Source organism: Papilio machaon, chromosome 1 (genome assembly GCF_912999745.1).
Source record: "Papilio machaon chromosome 1, ilPapMach1.1, whole genome shotgun sequence".
In the NCBI taxonomy this organism is placed as follows: domain Eukaryota; kingdom Metazoa; phylum Arthropoda; class Insecta; order Lepidoptera; family Papilionidae; genus Papilio; species Papilio machaon.
This window is the reverse complement of record NC_059986.1, coordinates 437,393-454,743: the sequence shown is the minus strand read 5'-3', so window position 1 is coordinate 454,743 and position 17,351 is coordinate 437,393. Positions and strand designations below refer to the sequence as shown.

At 36.3% G+C, this 17,351-nt stretch overlaps 1 protein-coding gene across 1 annotated transcript in view; it reads right to left on the bottom strand.

The window, feature by feature from the left end:
* The window catches only part of LOC106712746 (laminin subunit alpha-1), a 97,509-nt gene that overhangs the window by 39,850 nt on the left and 40,308 nt on the right, over window positions 1–17,351 (bottom strand). The window lies entirely within an intron of this gene.

Genomic DNA, 17,351 nt, shown 5'->3' with positions numbered 1-17,351 from the left:
ACAAGATAACGGTGAAAAATTCTCTGCAAAATTTTATTAAAGAATGAGTTCCTTCACGTCGAATGAAGTTAATTCACACTTACTACTGACGCGTACCGGTTTATATACGAGATTGTGTGCCCCCGCCCCGACTTGTTGCCCCCGCCCCCGCCCCGTTAACAAATCCAGGGCATTTTACACGTATATTGCACGATACATGAATTGGAACATTGATAAATTCCGTTATCGAAATTTCGGCGAACAATTTACTTCAATTTTACTCGATAATGTAATATGAACTTTATTTTTTTAGGATAAGGTCCATTTATCATTGTTATGATATATGCTACAGTTTTCTTACACGGGAATACATTAAATGCATTAGCAATGGAGGTAAATGAGTCACAAAACATATCTGTGAGTTAAAAAATAGGGTCTTAAAAATAAAAACGTAATACTTTACTGCAAGACATTTGTGACAATAACCGTTTGTTGAAGTCTTGAAGTTTAAGAACCTCGTTTAAAATTCCTGTCTTGATATTATCAAGAAAATTAAACGGTTAAATTCTGGAAAGAATTGCATTCCTTTCTAAATGCGAATGTTTAGATGGATGGATGGATGTTTGTTTGAAGGTATCTCCAGAACAGCTCAACGGATCTCGATAAAATTTAGCTTAGATGTAGATCATAGTCTGTAAGAACACATAGGCTACTTGTTATGTTTTTATTAAATTCCGCGCGGACGGAGTCACAGGCGAAAGCTTGTAATATTATTTATACTGAAATCATGAGACTTTTATAATGTATTCATTAATTACTTATCAATGGTTAAAGATGACTTTTTGACACGTTGAAATTTATACCTTACGTTATCTTAGATACGTGTCAATTTTAATTAATAACTTCCTCCCTTTGTGTGGCTACAGATTCAAATTCCTCCACTAATTGCTCGTTCAGAATTAATCAAAGGTAACTGTGGCTGCTATTGAGCGTGTTATTTTAATTATCACTAATTAATGAGCTATTTCATTCATGAATGAATGAATGAATGAGCTTTTTAACAGTACATTTAATAAATATAATACTGTTATTTTTGTTTATTCTACGATCATTATAGGAACTACATAATGATAAAAGAAAATCGTGGTTGTATGAATGTAGTTTAGCATTTTCTTTATAATGCCAAGTGTTTATGTCAAGAGAAATTGTTTTCTCTTTTCCATCTTTAAACGCCATCTAACGATCACTACGGGATACTATTCATTGATCATCTATGTAGCCCAACTGAACCGTCTATAGAGGAATCTAGTTATATAATTTGAACATAAAAATAATTATTTTCTTCGCGAAGATCCGATCTCTAGTACCATGTATATATTGATAACCCAGTTATATCAAATTCCTATTCATATTGTGCAGTTGTGTTACAGGAATAGACGAAACAGTTGCGACTTGCGCTGCGGGTCAGACGTCGTAACTGTCAGACGATGTTATCGAGAGGCGCGACGACCCGACAGCCGTCTGTCTGCACTTCCTAGAAGTCACTTCCTCTCAATACACGTGTTCATTGAGAGGAATCATTGCAGTAACAGATAGAAAAATATGAAATTACTAACTGTCGCCCGCGACTCCATCATAATAAGCCTATTTGTTCTTCCAGACTATGTTCTACATTTTTGTCAAATTTCATCAAGACCCGTTGAGCTGTTCCGGAGATACCTTCAAACGAACATCTCTCCATCCATTCGTCCATCCAACTAATAATAATTCGCAAGGTCATCGACTTCAAAGTTCGGTGATCTACTGTCATTTTCATATCAAAGCTCTACATATAAATGTAATAATAATCTGCAGAATAAGTTTATTATAAAATACTTCTGGTTTGTATCTGTAGGGAGAACGGACACAGTCGGGTGAGCAAACTCGATTCATCTCCTATCCCTATAAGGAGTCCGTTTGTCTGTTTTGATTGAGATATCCGAGGAACAAGTGGTGATTGTGGTGTGCGCCTCATTGTGCCCGCTATCGGAGTCACGCTTGCCCGCGGCCCCGGCGTTGCGTGCCTTTGCTCTGCTCGCTGCATTATTAAACCGATTGTATGTTTAAATATTGTCTATATGGATTGAGAATATTGCTTTTATCTTAATTGTTATTTGTTTATTGTTCAATACTTAGTGTATGCTGCATTAATTTATTGTGGATAGTGCTAACTATAAAATATTGTATAAGTTACAAAGTTGTTGGTTTAACAAAGATTTAAAGTTGGTATTACTATTTTTGTATTTTCTCCGCGTTAGATATGTTGTAACGGTCTATTTTAATATCTGATATTAGTGCAGTTATGTGGAGCTCTTGTTTTACTTCGGGAAATGTATGCAAAGATATTCCTGTCGTAGCGCGCAGACATCAAAGATAACACAGTACGCGCAGATGCAGGGCGAGGCGCCCTTTGTCTGTGTTCTGCCGCTGCGCAGCCCAGCATATACTAATCATGCATCTTATCATCTATTGCTAAGTATGTCTAGATTTTCAGTATTAATATAAAACATGTAAAACCTTTAATAATATAACAGCTAAACGATTAATTGTGACATTGAAATAATGAGCACCAGTCATTTACTTAATTTACTTTTTAAGTTCGCGAGTGGGACAAGAGTGAGTGAGTTGGTTGAGTGAATGATGACCGGTGCCCGTTGCGAGTGAGTGATGTATGACGTCGGCGGGTGATGGATAGCGGGCGTGACGACGAGATGGCGGGATGGCTGGATGGCCGGGACAATGCATCAGGCGCTGCGTATCGAACGGGACCTACGGAGTAATTTAGCCGGGTCGCGGCGTGACAGCGCCTGGCCGGTCTCACCGGTTCTCTCGTTTTAGGGCTGTCACCTAAATCTATTATTTTAATACAAATTTTGTAAACTAGCCCAATTATGATAGCTATTCAAATAGAGATTATTCGGTCTGTAAAATTTTAACGAATAATTTAGAAAGAAAAAAAAATATTTTAACTTGTCATCTAATTATGCAGTATAGTAAATGATAAACAGTCAAGTTAGATTAAAAAATTGTATTATATAATAATAATTTAATAATTATTTAGTTGTGTCAACCCTGTACGGCTCACCCCAGTTTCCGCAAACACGGGCGCAACGATTGATAAATGCACTAACTTGATTGAGACTTTAATTCCTTAGTCCGCTATCACCCGCTGCGGCCGAGCAAACGCTGTACGCCGCACGCCGCGCTGTGGGTACCACACCACTAGACATGCAATTACCAAACCGATTAATGCTAGATAATAATATCGTATACACAATAATGTACATTTAAGTTAGGACTATATCAAATAAATATGATAGAACCAGATGACAGTATTTAAGACTTAACAGATTTGCGTATCTCTTTGTTGAATGTTGGCGGTAATTTAACACAATTTTTTTTTATCTGACTGTCAACGGGTACAATAAAAATGAGGCCATCACCGACCGCAACGTTCATAAATCTCCAGCGGCGATGTGGCAACGGGTGATTACTGTTAGTGAGCGATAAGTGACTTAATAAATAGTCCATTGTCGATGTCGAGATATACGCGTGTTCCCGCACTCCGCACTCCTCACTCCGTTCTCTTCTCTCTCCTCTCCTCTTTCCGCACTACGATCTCCGCTCTACAACCACCGATCGATTGTTCTACCGATGATTGATAGATACTATGCTGGGATTTCGACGCTGTCCTACGCTACGGTCACCATGTCTGAATAAATCAATGGGATAACATCCCATACTATTTTTATTAATATACTATGGTTATTATACACTTCGTTTATCTTTACTATTTTAGGATTAAGGTTGAGGATAGTCTTTCAAGCACAGGATCTATCCGAAAAACCATATAGTTAATATTTAGCCCATAAGTTCTAAGGCTAAGATAAGCAAGGAAAATTACCTTTTGGCATAAAGCGGCGATGACAGGATTTTGAGTCGTTGAAACCGTTCACAGATCTAACATTTCTGCCAAAGAAACGAATCTGTCCGGAAAATTTTCAAGCATATTGTCACCTTATTAAACATGTTAATACAAGCGACGATATCTCGGCTCGCTTGTAACATCACAAGTTATTGTAGCGATGTTTTTTAAATAGATCACTGAGGTCATTAATTTGACGACGTGAAATTGACGGTCGATAGTAAGTGCCTTGTTGATACATCGCTGACTCTATCAGTTTTAAAAATAATAATTCCTATAGCAAACTAACAATTCCTAGTTTTATAAAGCTGATGAAACAGTTAAACAGTTTCCATTAAAGTTATGAAGTTTGTTAGATGTGTACATTTGCTATTCTATTTGTAACCAACACAAAGGGTTCGATATTTTTAGTAATATTAATATTTATGCTGTGGTGTACTCGGCCAGTAGAATCTAAACGTTTAGGCAGTGTACAGGGGCAATAAACATCGACGAGTGAAACACTTAACAGCCGCAACCCGCTCTATAAATTGCAATTATTTATGTTAGCAACGACATCTTTTATGAAATTATTGTATTTAATGTGACCAATGTTGGACATATAGTGTTGGACATTAAACTTTAACTGTTTTAGAACACAATAAATTAACACTGTCTATGCTTGAATATTGGATTTAATTTTAGTTTGCAACTTAACATGTATATCTTAACATAAAAGAAGAACATTTGCACATTTAAATTAAATAAAAGACTTTACAAGATATTTGCCAAATCGCACATATATATGCCTTTATATTTCGACAATATTTACACTTGGTAGTTAACATTTTAATTGCTTAAAGTACATTTACTTCCAAATATATTGTGTAACATGTAGCCACATAAAATACTATTCATGAGAGTCGTTGCGGCCCCGAGCTGCGAGCTTGCGGCAGGAATTCCGGAGCTTTATCAGATTCGAACACCGAAAGCTCTATTTATTGAACTACGAGCTTTTAAACTAACTCAGTAAATGTACACGGATTAAGTCCGTGGGAAATATTTGCATTAATTTGTGAATTAAATTTCTAATATTATTTTCCGTCTTTAAGACTTCAATTTAGTCTGATTATTTATTATAACAGTATTTTATTTTTTTGGTACCTTATAATACAAAAAAACTTGTGGGTTTGTATTAGCGAATTCAAATAGTATTTGAACCGACGACCTGTAGATAATAGGTTCAAACTTATGTTATCGGTTTTTTTAATTTAATTAACAATAATATAAATTCATTTTATCTGCTTTTGCCATTTTATATTAACGATAGGCTGACGCCGAAATCTCAAGTCTATAATTATCTTAAGATAACTTATCTTCGAGGTATTTCCTGGTTAAATAAATCTATACATCAGATGTAGGGTTTTAAGGTTTAATATATAAATTATATCGAAAATACTAAATCAAATTACGTTACTCTATTCCAGTGGTTTTTAATTGTTTTGGCTACGGAACCCTTTTGGGAAGCGAAGTATTTGACGGAACCCTAAATTCTAGGTAAAATTAATCAAAGTCCTAGAATTTATAATTCTTTTACGAACGATCCTTCGTTCAGTTTGCATCATACTTTTTTATAAATAGGTACGTACCTAATATTTTGGCGGATTTTTCCTCTGAAACCCTTTAGATTTTTTAAATTATGGACAGTACGTTTTTTCGTGGACCCCTAGAAAGGCTTCACGGAGCCTCAAGGCTCCGCGGATCATACTTTGAGAAACAAATCAACAAGCAATTATCCTATTACTTATTTTATGGATTATGTATGCAGTCTTTTTTTATCATTCGAAGACCACACTTACTGAGATCTTTTGATCAAAGCGTGGTGATTACAAATAGGCAGTATATTCGCATACAATGAGCTTAATAAATTACAGGTTCTAATGAGCGTTACAAACACTTTGTCATATTTATAGTTCTTACTTTGAACTTATAATTACACGTGAAGGCGTTTGTCTCTCAGACGTGTGAATGTGCTCTTACTCAATATTAACTCCAGGAGGTATTTTGGGGCCATGTCTGTTATATTTTTTGAGCTTACTAAAGCAAGAACAGATAATAAATACGCGTCTAATTACTCACCAAAAGAGGCATAATGCCAGCGGCAGAGATTACCTAATACGGCGATCGCTTTTTGCCAACAGGATTGGGGAATTAGGCCACATTCACACGGGCGCTGCATAATCGTGCGTGCGTGTTAATCAAAATTGTGTGAAGACAACACTATTTAAAACTAGCGTGGAAAGATGAATAAATTTGTTTTAAATAATACAAAAGTGGTGTGAACATGATATAATGAAAAAGTTATTCTCGAAACTAAGACTGGATTGCTGAATAAAACGAATAACTGCGGCAGCAGTAAATCCATATTTCATAAAATTATGCAAACATGCACTAGTAACATTACGCAGGCTTGATAAACGTGCGACTCGACCGGTTTGTGTGGAGCGGCCTTTACGCGTTTCGTCTATTCGTGTAGATGATATCAGAGTTGGTATTGATATGCGTCATGCGGCTGTAACCAGAGTTTTATCAAGGCTCACTTTGATATTTTGATTTGCCTACACATTTAGAATAACACTTCAAGTCGTAACTACGCCCCAAATAAATAAGTAACTTCGAACATGCCTGTAATTTTATGTCTACTGATTTATATAACTTGCAATTAAATTTGAGGAGCAGAAGGTTAGCGTGGTTTGGACATGTTATGCGGAGGGATGATGATCATATGAACAAAAAAGTAATGAGACTGAATGTGGATGGTTATAAAGGTAGAGGAAGACCAAAGAAAGTATGGATAAAAGATGAAATGCGTAAGAAGGGGGTGACTTCAAATATGACGGTTGATAGAGATGTATGTAGGAGTAGTACATACTGTGCCGACCCTCCATAGGGATAAGGGCAGGTTGATGATGATGATGATGATGATTCATATAACTTGCAATATAAGCCTACAAAATTATAACTAAGAACTACACTTTTGCAGTTCAAAGTGATTCAGATAGATTTGAACACGAATAGCCCAAGTAAATAACATTAGAATTCAATGAATTTTTTAAATTTGTGACAAAAAATAAACGAACACAAGTTTATTTAAAGAAGGTTAATAAATATAGGTGTAGGTTTAAAATTACTAGGTTGCAATTATTGTTGTGGCTGAAATATGAGACTAGCAGTCAGAACAATAGAGTTTCTAGGAACGTAATCGTTTACTGAATGACGGCGCGGCGCCTTATCTACAAATCCGTTCCAATAACCCGAATGAGGAGGAAGGCCTGGCTTATCAGCTTCGTGAATGGCGCTTTTGGCAAGTCGTTCGCGGGTCGACGACCTAGCCGCGTCTAGATGACCTGGGAATTTTATCTAGTGATGAGTTCTGATCAATGAACAGTTTTAATTCAAGAAATGTTAAAATATATTTAAATACAATCTACGCAGCAAAAATAGATAAAATTATAGACGTTCCCATTAATATTTTAAATGGGTTTAAAATAATTTTGAGGCTCATTGCGGTCATTTCAATATCGTAGAAAAAGTCAAATTGATAACTTTTTAATTGGTACCTATAAGCCGTTTCTAATCTAGTGCCCTCTACCTTAAATTATATTTTGCGCAGTGCCTCGCACGATGTACCGAGCTGCCGTTTTGAATTTCTTCGCCGATATTTGCTTACTTGCATCAAGATGTTTTCCTTAAATGTAAGAACAGCGTATAAATTCACATGTGAAATTCGAAAATTGAGGAACAAATTGGTACATTACGGGGATCGAACCTGGACGTATAGATTTTGGTGCAGTCCACTAAAGACACAGCATACTCGACAGAAATCTACCTAAATCTAAATTTGCTTTTAATTAAATCTCGATATGGTCTTTGAAAATACCGTCAGCCAGCACTATAATGTACCCCGGCGGCAGTACCGGCTCGAACTTAAAAGGTCACGATCTGGATTTCGTTCGCTCAGTTCACGATAATTTGTTTTTGATTTGCGATAAATTCGGCAGAGACCGCGCGCAACCGTCACTGAGCCGGGACCGCTTTTTGTCTTTACGCATTTTATTGAGGTGACGGAGTTTCGGAGTTATTTCGTGAATTTTATTAAATAACTCCAAATACGCTTCCTGTTATGTATTTACAGATAATAAATTGAAGATATCAACTCGGTTATCGCATCAAATTTCCATTAAGGTATTTATTTTTATTTTATCCTTTGAAAGATTTAAAAATAAAGAATTCAGAAGTGCATTTTTTGAGGAAGACTTGCTGTAGTATTTTTATTTAAATTTAATTTATATTTCACGAAGGTCTTAAGTAAAAAGGCTATGCTGTAGGAAAGCGTTCTGTGACATTCTTGCTTTATATTCAAGTTATAGAATCCATTAAGTTAAAATCGTCTACACCATAAAAGTCTTGATATTAAGTGAGCTTATTCAAATGGCTTCTTTATTCAGATAACTTCATAGAGACTTCAATGGAAAGTAAGTAGTAAAGGAAGTATTATATTTCTAATAGTCAATTAACTGGCAAAGGACAGTCGTGGCGTTCTTCTTCGCAATTAAATTTACAACTACTTTCTTCTGCAAAAGCTAATATTTTATGTCAATTTTCTCACCGATGTGAAATACGATGACAAGGTTGTCTATTGGAATATTGAAATTGAAGTTCATTTCTCACGATATTCAAGAAATATTTAACGTGGGTTTTTGAAACCAAAATCAACGTTTAAAACATATTGTTATAAGAATGACGATATGTTTCATACAGAGTTTTCGGACTCTAAAACTCACGGTTAGTGTAGATTTTGTTTTATTTTTGAAAACATTAAATTAGCAGCTGATAAAGTTTTCACTGTCAAGTTTAAGGATGAAAACAGACACACTACTGTACCCAAAATATTGGCGAAAATTCTATCGATGGCTATCTAGGGATTGCAATCCGGAAAAACGGATCCGGTAATCCGGCGGATCCGGCATCATTTAATGGTTACCGGATCCGGTACCAATATACCGGATCCGAAAACCGGATCCGGTGCTAGCAGTTTGTGGGAAAATAATATAGCTGTTGCATGAGTAGGTACTTTAAATGCGTTGTGCGTATATATTTGCAGCTCTATTAGAAGTCGTTAAGCTGATGATACAATTAACAATATTTGTTTTCTACGATCTTATTTTCAAAATCAATATTGATTTTCTTTTAATACTTATATTTTTTTACAATTATTACTTAAAATAATTATTTATCGTAAGTTGATTAAACTAAAGAGTTCTAAACTCATTATTGTGATAATTTTTGTCATTCATTCGTTCGACAGATTCATCAAATCATGATGGTATCTGTTATAATCATAAATACGAGTACCTATAAGACTTGTTTGTTAGCATTCTCAAATACTTTAATAATGATTTTGATCTCATTTCAGTTAATTACGTAAGGTTAATTGTATCTATTAGATATTATAGTTACTTGATAATTAATATTGTTACTTATAAATTGATCTATCTGTGACAGTGAAATCTAGAAAGACTAAGCTACTCGTTACGTCGTAAAATTATTACTAGTTACCTACACTACTAAATTTTAATTGTTTTCTTGTTGTCTATTTGTCTTAACATTGGTTAAGAAATAAAGTCGATTTTATATATTTGTGATTTATTTTTAATAAACTACCTACATATAAGTGCAGTGACACTTGATTAACTTACTTATTTTGTACTAAAAAGCGAAAATCATCTTGATTTAATCAATCCGGTCGGATCCGGTCGGATCCGGCCGGATTGATGGGAATCCGGTCGTATCCGGCCGGACTGAAAATGACGCCGGATTGCAATCCCTATGGCTATCATTCCATACTTATATTTTAAATAGCTTGTAGATATAAAGATATATCTTTTTGGCACTTTCACATGCCATCTTAAATATCGGGGCTTTTTAATTAGCCACTTTATAAACAAACTCAGGTTATCTCTATTTCCATCATGTAGATTTGTTTAATAATAATTAACGCAGGTTGCGAAGGGCAAATATAAGTAATTTGATATTTTGACAGTCTCTTGTGATAACTGTTTTTTCGATAAATAAATATAATCATATTAGTGTTGTTATTAATTATGTTCACGGGAACGTGGAAATGACTCGAAGCTACGAAAATTTCTAGTTTTATACTTAGTTTGTTTTCTCTTATATTAGTTAAGTCCTAATGAACACTAATTGATTCAAATGCACTGACCGATTTTAAGAGATAGAAGTTTAGACCGCTTATTCGTTATACATATATGTAGGTATTCTAATATCCATGGGCTTGAACGCATTATAGTAGTTATCAGTTATCGCAAAAGCAACTCAAAATATTCATTTAGGTGAAGGTTAGTAAAGTTTCTGTTTCTTTATCATAGACATTCTGAAGAACTATTGGTGCTATTTAAGATAAAGCTCCAAAGATTTCGTACCATATTTAAGTCCGAACCAAGTGTTATGGTACGGCTGGTACCGCCGGGTGGTGTACAGGGGACGCTGAGGGCGCGGCGGACGAGGACGGCGCTGCGGGGAGGCGCACGTGGGTGAGCAGCACATCAGGAAGAACCTCTTGTCACGGATCTTCTCCGCAGCCTTCAGCCGCTCGCGGGCCAGCCGGCCGGCACAGCGCCGTGGCCCGCTGCTGCCGCCCAGCCCGGAGCCCACGCCCACCGTCAGCAGCACTAGCACCAACCAATTCATTGTCGCGTCCTAACACATCTCACGATACTTTATCACATTACTGCCTGCGCACATCAACTGTCTTTGAAGCTGTTAATCGAGGTATTAAATAATTGGTGAAGACATTCCCGCGTGCCGCGGCGTAGCGATCGCGTGGTGTCCAGCGTCATACGGCAGAGAAACGTGCGTCCCCGCCGGCACTGCCGCGCAGACTGACTGTCGCTGGCCGCTGCCAGTGTGGGCAGCACAGGCCAGGGTGGAGGCACCACGCGCTCTCTGAGGCCATGCTCAGGTTCACGCCGCACGCTGCTCCTGTGAGCTAAAATCGCGCTTTTTCTCTATCCGACCGATTCGGCGCCAAACTCGTTCCACGCGAATTGATTGTCGAATATCAAACTCGTTCGATTCCGTGTCCGGGCAATGACCGCTCAGACATCACTCAGATTAAAGGCGCTACGTGTGTTTTTGTTTTTTCGGTGGTGGTTTTGATTGATGATATTTTGAATTGATTCAAAGAATTATGATCCTCGAGAGCCGGACACGATGTTAAATTTTACACTGTATTATTATATTGTATTTTTAGATTGAAGTTTTTGAAGAACATGTTAATTTAGCTTCATATAATTTTTTTTGCCATCCTTTATTGCAGCTTTTGATATTTATATTTATTTCAAAACTCTATAGTGTCATAGTTTAACATCGATTATACTTTATGACTTCTTTAATTAAATCTGTATTCAGTGTTGGGGCTGCAGCTTCTAGATTCCAGCAGCGCTGTGCTATCGGCTTCAGTCTCGGCCACTAATTAACAGCAGCTTGTATCTATAGATCGCTCCAGTGATAAGGGGCGCGCGGGTGGTCAGGCGGGCGCGCCGCGGGACGCCACTAGTCCATCAAATGTACTGAGACGAAGACGTAAATAACGATACTGTTTATATATACTTAATTATATCAGAGATCGAGGTCGCTGTTTTCTTTTTACCGAATATACGTCTTATATTGTTTATAAAGTTCTAAGTTATTTCATTTTGGTGGTTTCTTATTTCTACTTCATTTAGCATCTTTCAACTTCCAGGTATAAAAAGTACTATCAACTCGGCATTCGTCTAATCCCATTACAAGATTTGTACAGTTTGTTTATAAACTATAAAAAGACAACTCTTGTACAAATATTGCGTAATTGTAGGCTGTCCCAGAATCTGTGGAATGTAATCAGATATCGCGACTCGTGTTTGTCCACGGATCAGCTGAACAACAGTCCCAGTACAACTAGCCTCACTGTCAACTTACTGCACTGCAAGGTTTTTATTACTGGTTATTCTCGTTACTATGACAACGTAACAATGACACAATTTAAATTTAATGTAAGATTTTCTCTGACATATAGTTCCGTAAGGATCTTATGACAGTCGGAAAATATGTAAACTATGAAGAAGAAGCAGATGCACAAAATAATGTTGCCATTTTTTATATTTTCGAAATTTCAGATAATTATCACGTTTTAATTGCTAACATCAGGTCATTGCCATAGGATTCCTTGTTGGACTATGACTGGTTCTTTCACACATCCTCACATGCCACACGGGCGGAGCAGTGTCGTTACAGGACAATATGAGTGTGGCGACATCATAGACATATATATCAGACACAAACCAAAGGGGAAATCTCTTCCAATCCCTTTGAGGACAGCCTAGAATAAAGAAACACCCTACAAAAGATGATCAAGAAGAGAAGTCACAGGAATAAGGAAACGACACACTGGGAGAGAATGTAATAAAAAAGTCCATGTTGGCCATTAGCCTTAGAAACATAACAAATACACGCATGTAATATATTATGTAACACATCACGCACGTTGCCCGTAGTGGATTATCTTACTAATATTGTAAATGCGAATGTTTAGATGGATGGATGGATAGATGGATGTTTGTTTCAAGGTATCTCCGGAACGGCTGAACGGATCTTGGAAGAACACATAGGCTACTAATTACGTTTTTTTAATTTCACGTGGACGGAGTCGCTGGCGATAGCTAGTCTTTTTATAAAATCTTCGCAAAATTAAGAGTAGAAATGTCCATTCAATTCAATTATCCACTCGAGGCAATCACGGACGAACAGTTTTATCTTTTTGCGTAACTCGCTCAATTAACCTAAGGTCTCACATAGCGGACCATTATGTGTCACGACAGAGCTTATCAGTCACGGGTCGCAATTACGAACAATGTTTTATGGATATGATACGTGTTTGAACTTTTATTTTTTTGGAGACCAAGGAATATAGACTGTATCGTTATTATTAACAACTTACGAGCATACAAAATAACTTTACAGTTATTTTATTGTCTTACTGCATCGCATCGCTTGTATCGTTGACATTGATAGAAGTTGAGTACCCCTGGCAAAACGAATTACGCAAATTGATGTTAGAGTGTAGATGAAATATACACAATATGTCGACTTATTTAGGTCGCTATGAATTAAAATGATGTAACTATTTAAGCGTTTTATTACTTTTCAATAAAGAAACTAAGAAATGGCACTTTCTTCGTAAAAACACAGAATAATTTTTACAAGTTGTTTTTAACTTTCTTAAAAATTCACAATTGAAAATGCAAAATGTAACAAATAACTTCTTCATATTTTGTCTCCAAATTTATTTTGATTATTAAATACATCATAGAAAATTTAAAACATGTAATTAAGCACTGTATAAAAACCTTATTTTGAATTTTCATTAAATCACTGTTCATGGTCTTAAATCATCTCATTCAACAAAATTAGGTCGTGAAATAAGAGTCGCAAGGTCTTCGCAATTGCAAAGAGCCCACTGTCCCGTCTGGTCCGAGTCCGCGTGGGCGCCGGCCATGACAGCTCAGGGATTAGATTACGTCGTAGTAACATTGACAATGTTTTAACTTGTGCTATGTTCAGAATTTATATTGTTGTTTACTGTATAAAAGACACTTTATTAGAAATGAAAGAAATTTGAAATTGTTTGCTAATAGGTACTTTATTTTTTGTTCAATGTAACTTATCACATAAAAAGCTATTAATGTACGGCGTCGTCCTTTTTCCTACTAAGTTTTTCGTTAACATCACTTTAGCCTCATTCCTTATCAATTATTAGTCAACTTTTTCTTTGTAATATTTGTAGAAGGAAGTGTTGTGTTTCGAGTCGAATTGATTTTCACAATTTAAACATTCAAATCGTCAACTTACAATCTAAATTTAATCAAATAATGTTAGTTAAGCCACGACTGTTTATAGCCACCCCAAGTATTTATCTTTACGACGCAATACTGCTTGTCTTGATGACGTCATCCGCCCGCCTCAACCGTGTTCCCGCAAATTGACTCGCGTCAGTCCGCCGTGGACATTGGGCAATGCTGACCCGTGGTCCGTGGCACCAGCTGTGATAAGACGTTAACATTCACAGCTATTGCATTACTATCTCTGAGCAAAATGCTTTATGTTTAACTAGCTTTTACCCGCGACTCCGTCCGCGCGGAATAAAAAAAAGAACACGGGGTAAAAATTATCCTATGTCCTATTCCTGGTTCTAAGCTACCTGCCCACCAATTTTCAGTCAAACCGATTCAGCCGTTCTTGAGTTATAAATAGTGTAACTAACAAGACTTTCTTTTATATATATATACATATAAATTCTTGGTTAAATTGGAATTCAATACTTTGTATTGTGCTTCTCTACGACGCGACGTCACTTCATGTCGTGTGACAATGTGCACGAAAAACTACTAACTAGATTAACTTCATTCTACAATAACTTAGAAACCTTAACTTGATAACGTAAGGTAAAAATAACGCTTTCTATTTGTGACGAAATGTCTTTCAAGACAATTCTAGCTCGATAATAAAATTGTATTCGAACAGTTGGTACTTATACATGACACATTTAAGAATCGCTAAATTAAAGTTATTCTAAACTTCTTCATGATAACTTGTATTAAGTCAACAATAACATCCGCATGATAACTTCCGGACACGAATGCTTAATCACTTATACGTGTACTTAAATTCTTCTAACCACAAAATACCGTTAAAGTATTAACAAGTACAGTTTAAAGAAGGAATTAGATTTTCAATACCTCATTAAAATTTAACAGATTTCCTTTAGATTTACGCAAAGCACTATTGACTTTTTCATATAACTTATCGTTATGGTTGGTTTCCGTGTATTTTGAACAAACATAAAAAATTACAAGTTTATTTTATGAGACGTATGTTAATGTTTTCCCATTCCTTATTAACCTTAAATGTTTTCAAAGCTTCGATACTCAAAAAACATTGCGAATGACCATTCAATACAGGGGGAATACAGTGCGGGAGGGGCAGGGACAATTAATTACAACGGGGCGCGACAGACCGCGCGACGGCGACAGCGGCGCGGCGCGGCGTGAGAGGCGACCGTCAGATGACGCGGCGTTCGTGAGCTTATTTCAGACACGGCCTTTGTTCCTGTCGCTGTCCGCACTAAAAACATAGAACCGAACTAAACCTAGCTTAAATTGCGATGTCTAGTCTAAGTAAGCCAATGATCAAATATCATCAACTTTTTCTATTTCTTTAAAAGACAGAATACAATAAATGATAGAATTGACTTTACAAAGATAATTAAAAAGGCGTAAAATAAACAATTCGCGCTGTTTGACTTATAATATTTTTACTTTAACGTTACTTTATGATGTCTTAAGTGGCCTCTTTTCCTTTAGGAATGTATTGTTTCATCAGAGGGAAATGTGCAGGCGGCTGGCGGCTGAAGCTACAAGGCAACCGGCGCAGCACGTGTGCAAGCGTTTGTTGACGCGCTGTGGAAATAGGCGCCAATTACTGGTTCAATGCGCTTGCATAGGGTGACCAAACTTACAAAGCGTAGCTAGCGTACTAATATTATAAACTAGCTTTACACGCGACTTCGTCCGCGCGGAATAAAAAAAATGCACACAAGATAAAAAAGTTCCTATGTCCGTCTCCTAGTTCTAAGCTAATCTAATTTTCAGCTAAATCAGTTCGACCGATCTTGAGTTATAAATAGTGTAACTAACACGACTTTCTTTTATATATATAGATGTCAATGGTTGCATGGATGGATGTTTGTTTGAAGGTATCTCCGGATGTACTCTACAACGGATCTTGAGGAAATTTGGTACAGATGTAGAACATAGTCTGGAATGTAGGTTAATGTAAAAAACGTAATAAATCGCGTGTGACAACTAGTGTGTTATAAAATGGAAAATTAAAGTATTTGTTAAATCTTTGCCTCTATATTCACAACTTGTTCATATTAAATTACGAACCTAAACGTAAACTTTAATAATGCTTCGGAAAATCTTATTGGTCGTGTCTTTCAACCAAACACAATTTTTGTTTTTTAATTTCATACAAGTCCGTACATACATTAAAAAGTATGTTACACTAGTCAACAATTACGAAAGCGCAGGGTAAATAAATACGGCGTATTAGCAGTTGTTCAAACTTATTTCTTACATGAACCAAATGGCTTATAAAACTGTGAAGCATACTTGAAGATTGATTAACCGGATATGTTATAAATACTAAAACGAACCCTTAATAACCAGTTAATTTCTCTGAGTACGGCTATAAATACTACGAAATTGCGACTGAAAAATACCGAGCATATACAATCTCCTACCTAGAAATAGACAAGAGAGTTCTATACAAAGTTATTCGTGTTACAGTATGAAGCAATTGCTAATAACATTAAGCCGATCAATGAGGACAGACTGCCCCGCTGCACTGTACTGTTTATTTTTAAATCACGACACCGTACTGTACGTGCTTCTGGAAAATATTACACTGACCTGTATACGAATGTATTTAAAGTTTCGTACTTATGTTGTGTGGATACTAAATAAATCAATTCAGCAAAAGTGAATATTAAAATATAGGATTTATGGAGTGCTTTTTAAAGAAACTATATTGCATCTGAAGTTCAGAAATCTTAAGGTTAGAGGGAACTCATGAAACTATATGAGAGTGAAAAATATTTTAATAGGGGTGTTTTTATAGTAATAGCTTGTCTATATCCATATAAAAGTCTGACAGGTCGTGACGTCATCTCCTGGTAAGTTAAGCTATCGAAATAATAGTAAAGTTTTGCACAACTTTTTGTGAACGCGATTTCGTGGAAGTGTATACATCAGTCTGTCAACACTTGCATGTCGTAGATCTTGTCTGATGGCATGGGACTACCCACCGCAGCGTGATTATGTTACGCTATTAATGCAGAATATTTTATTTGAATTTATTGTTTTGTAAAAGTTCAGTTTTCATTACTTGGTTCCGCCATCGTTTATTGTTTCTATAGACTACAAATAAACGTTCCTGCAGCTTAAAATAATTAGACCAAATATACATCAGAAACGTTCCTCATACTTCTTTTTAAAACTATGCGTTCAACAGTACAAAACATGTTGATACGAATAGCTTTAGTTCTAAATAGGGCTTGTTTTAAGTACAATCTGGAAATAGAAGCAGTGTAGAGTTAACAGCGAATAGCGATGCACATCAAGTCGAATGCAAATTCAATGATTTACGCAGCTGACTGGCGGCGGAGTGGCGCGGCGGACGCAATATAATTTGCCGCAATTTCAACAAATTGCCCGCCATCGAGCTGCATTGCCGACGCTAAACAAACCCG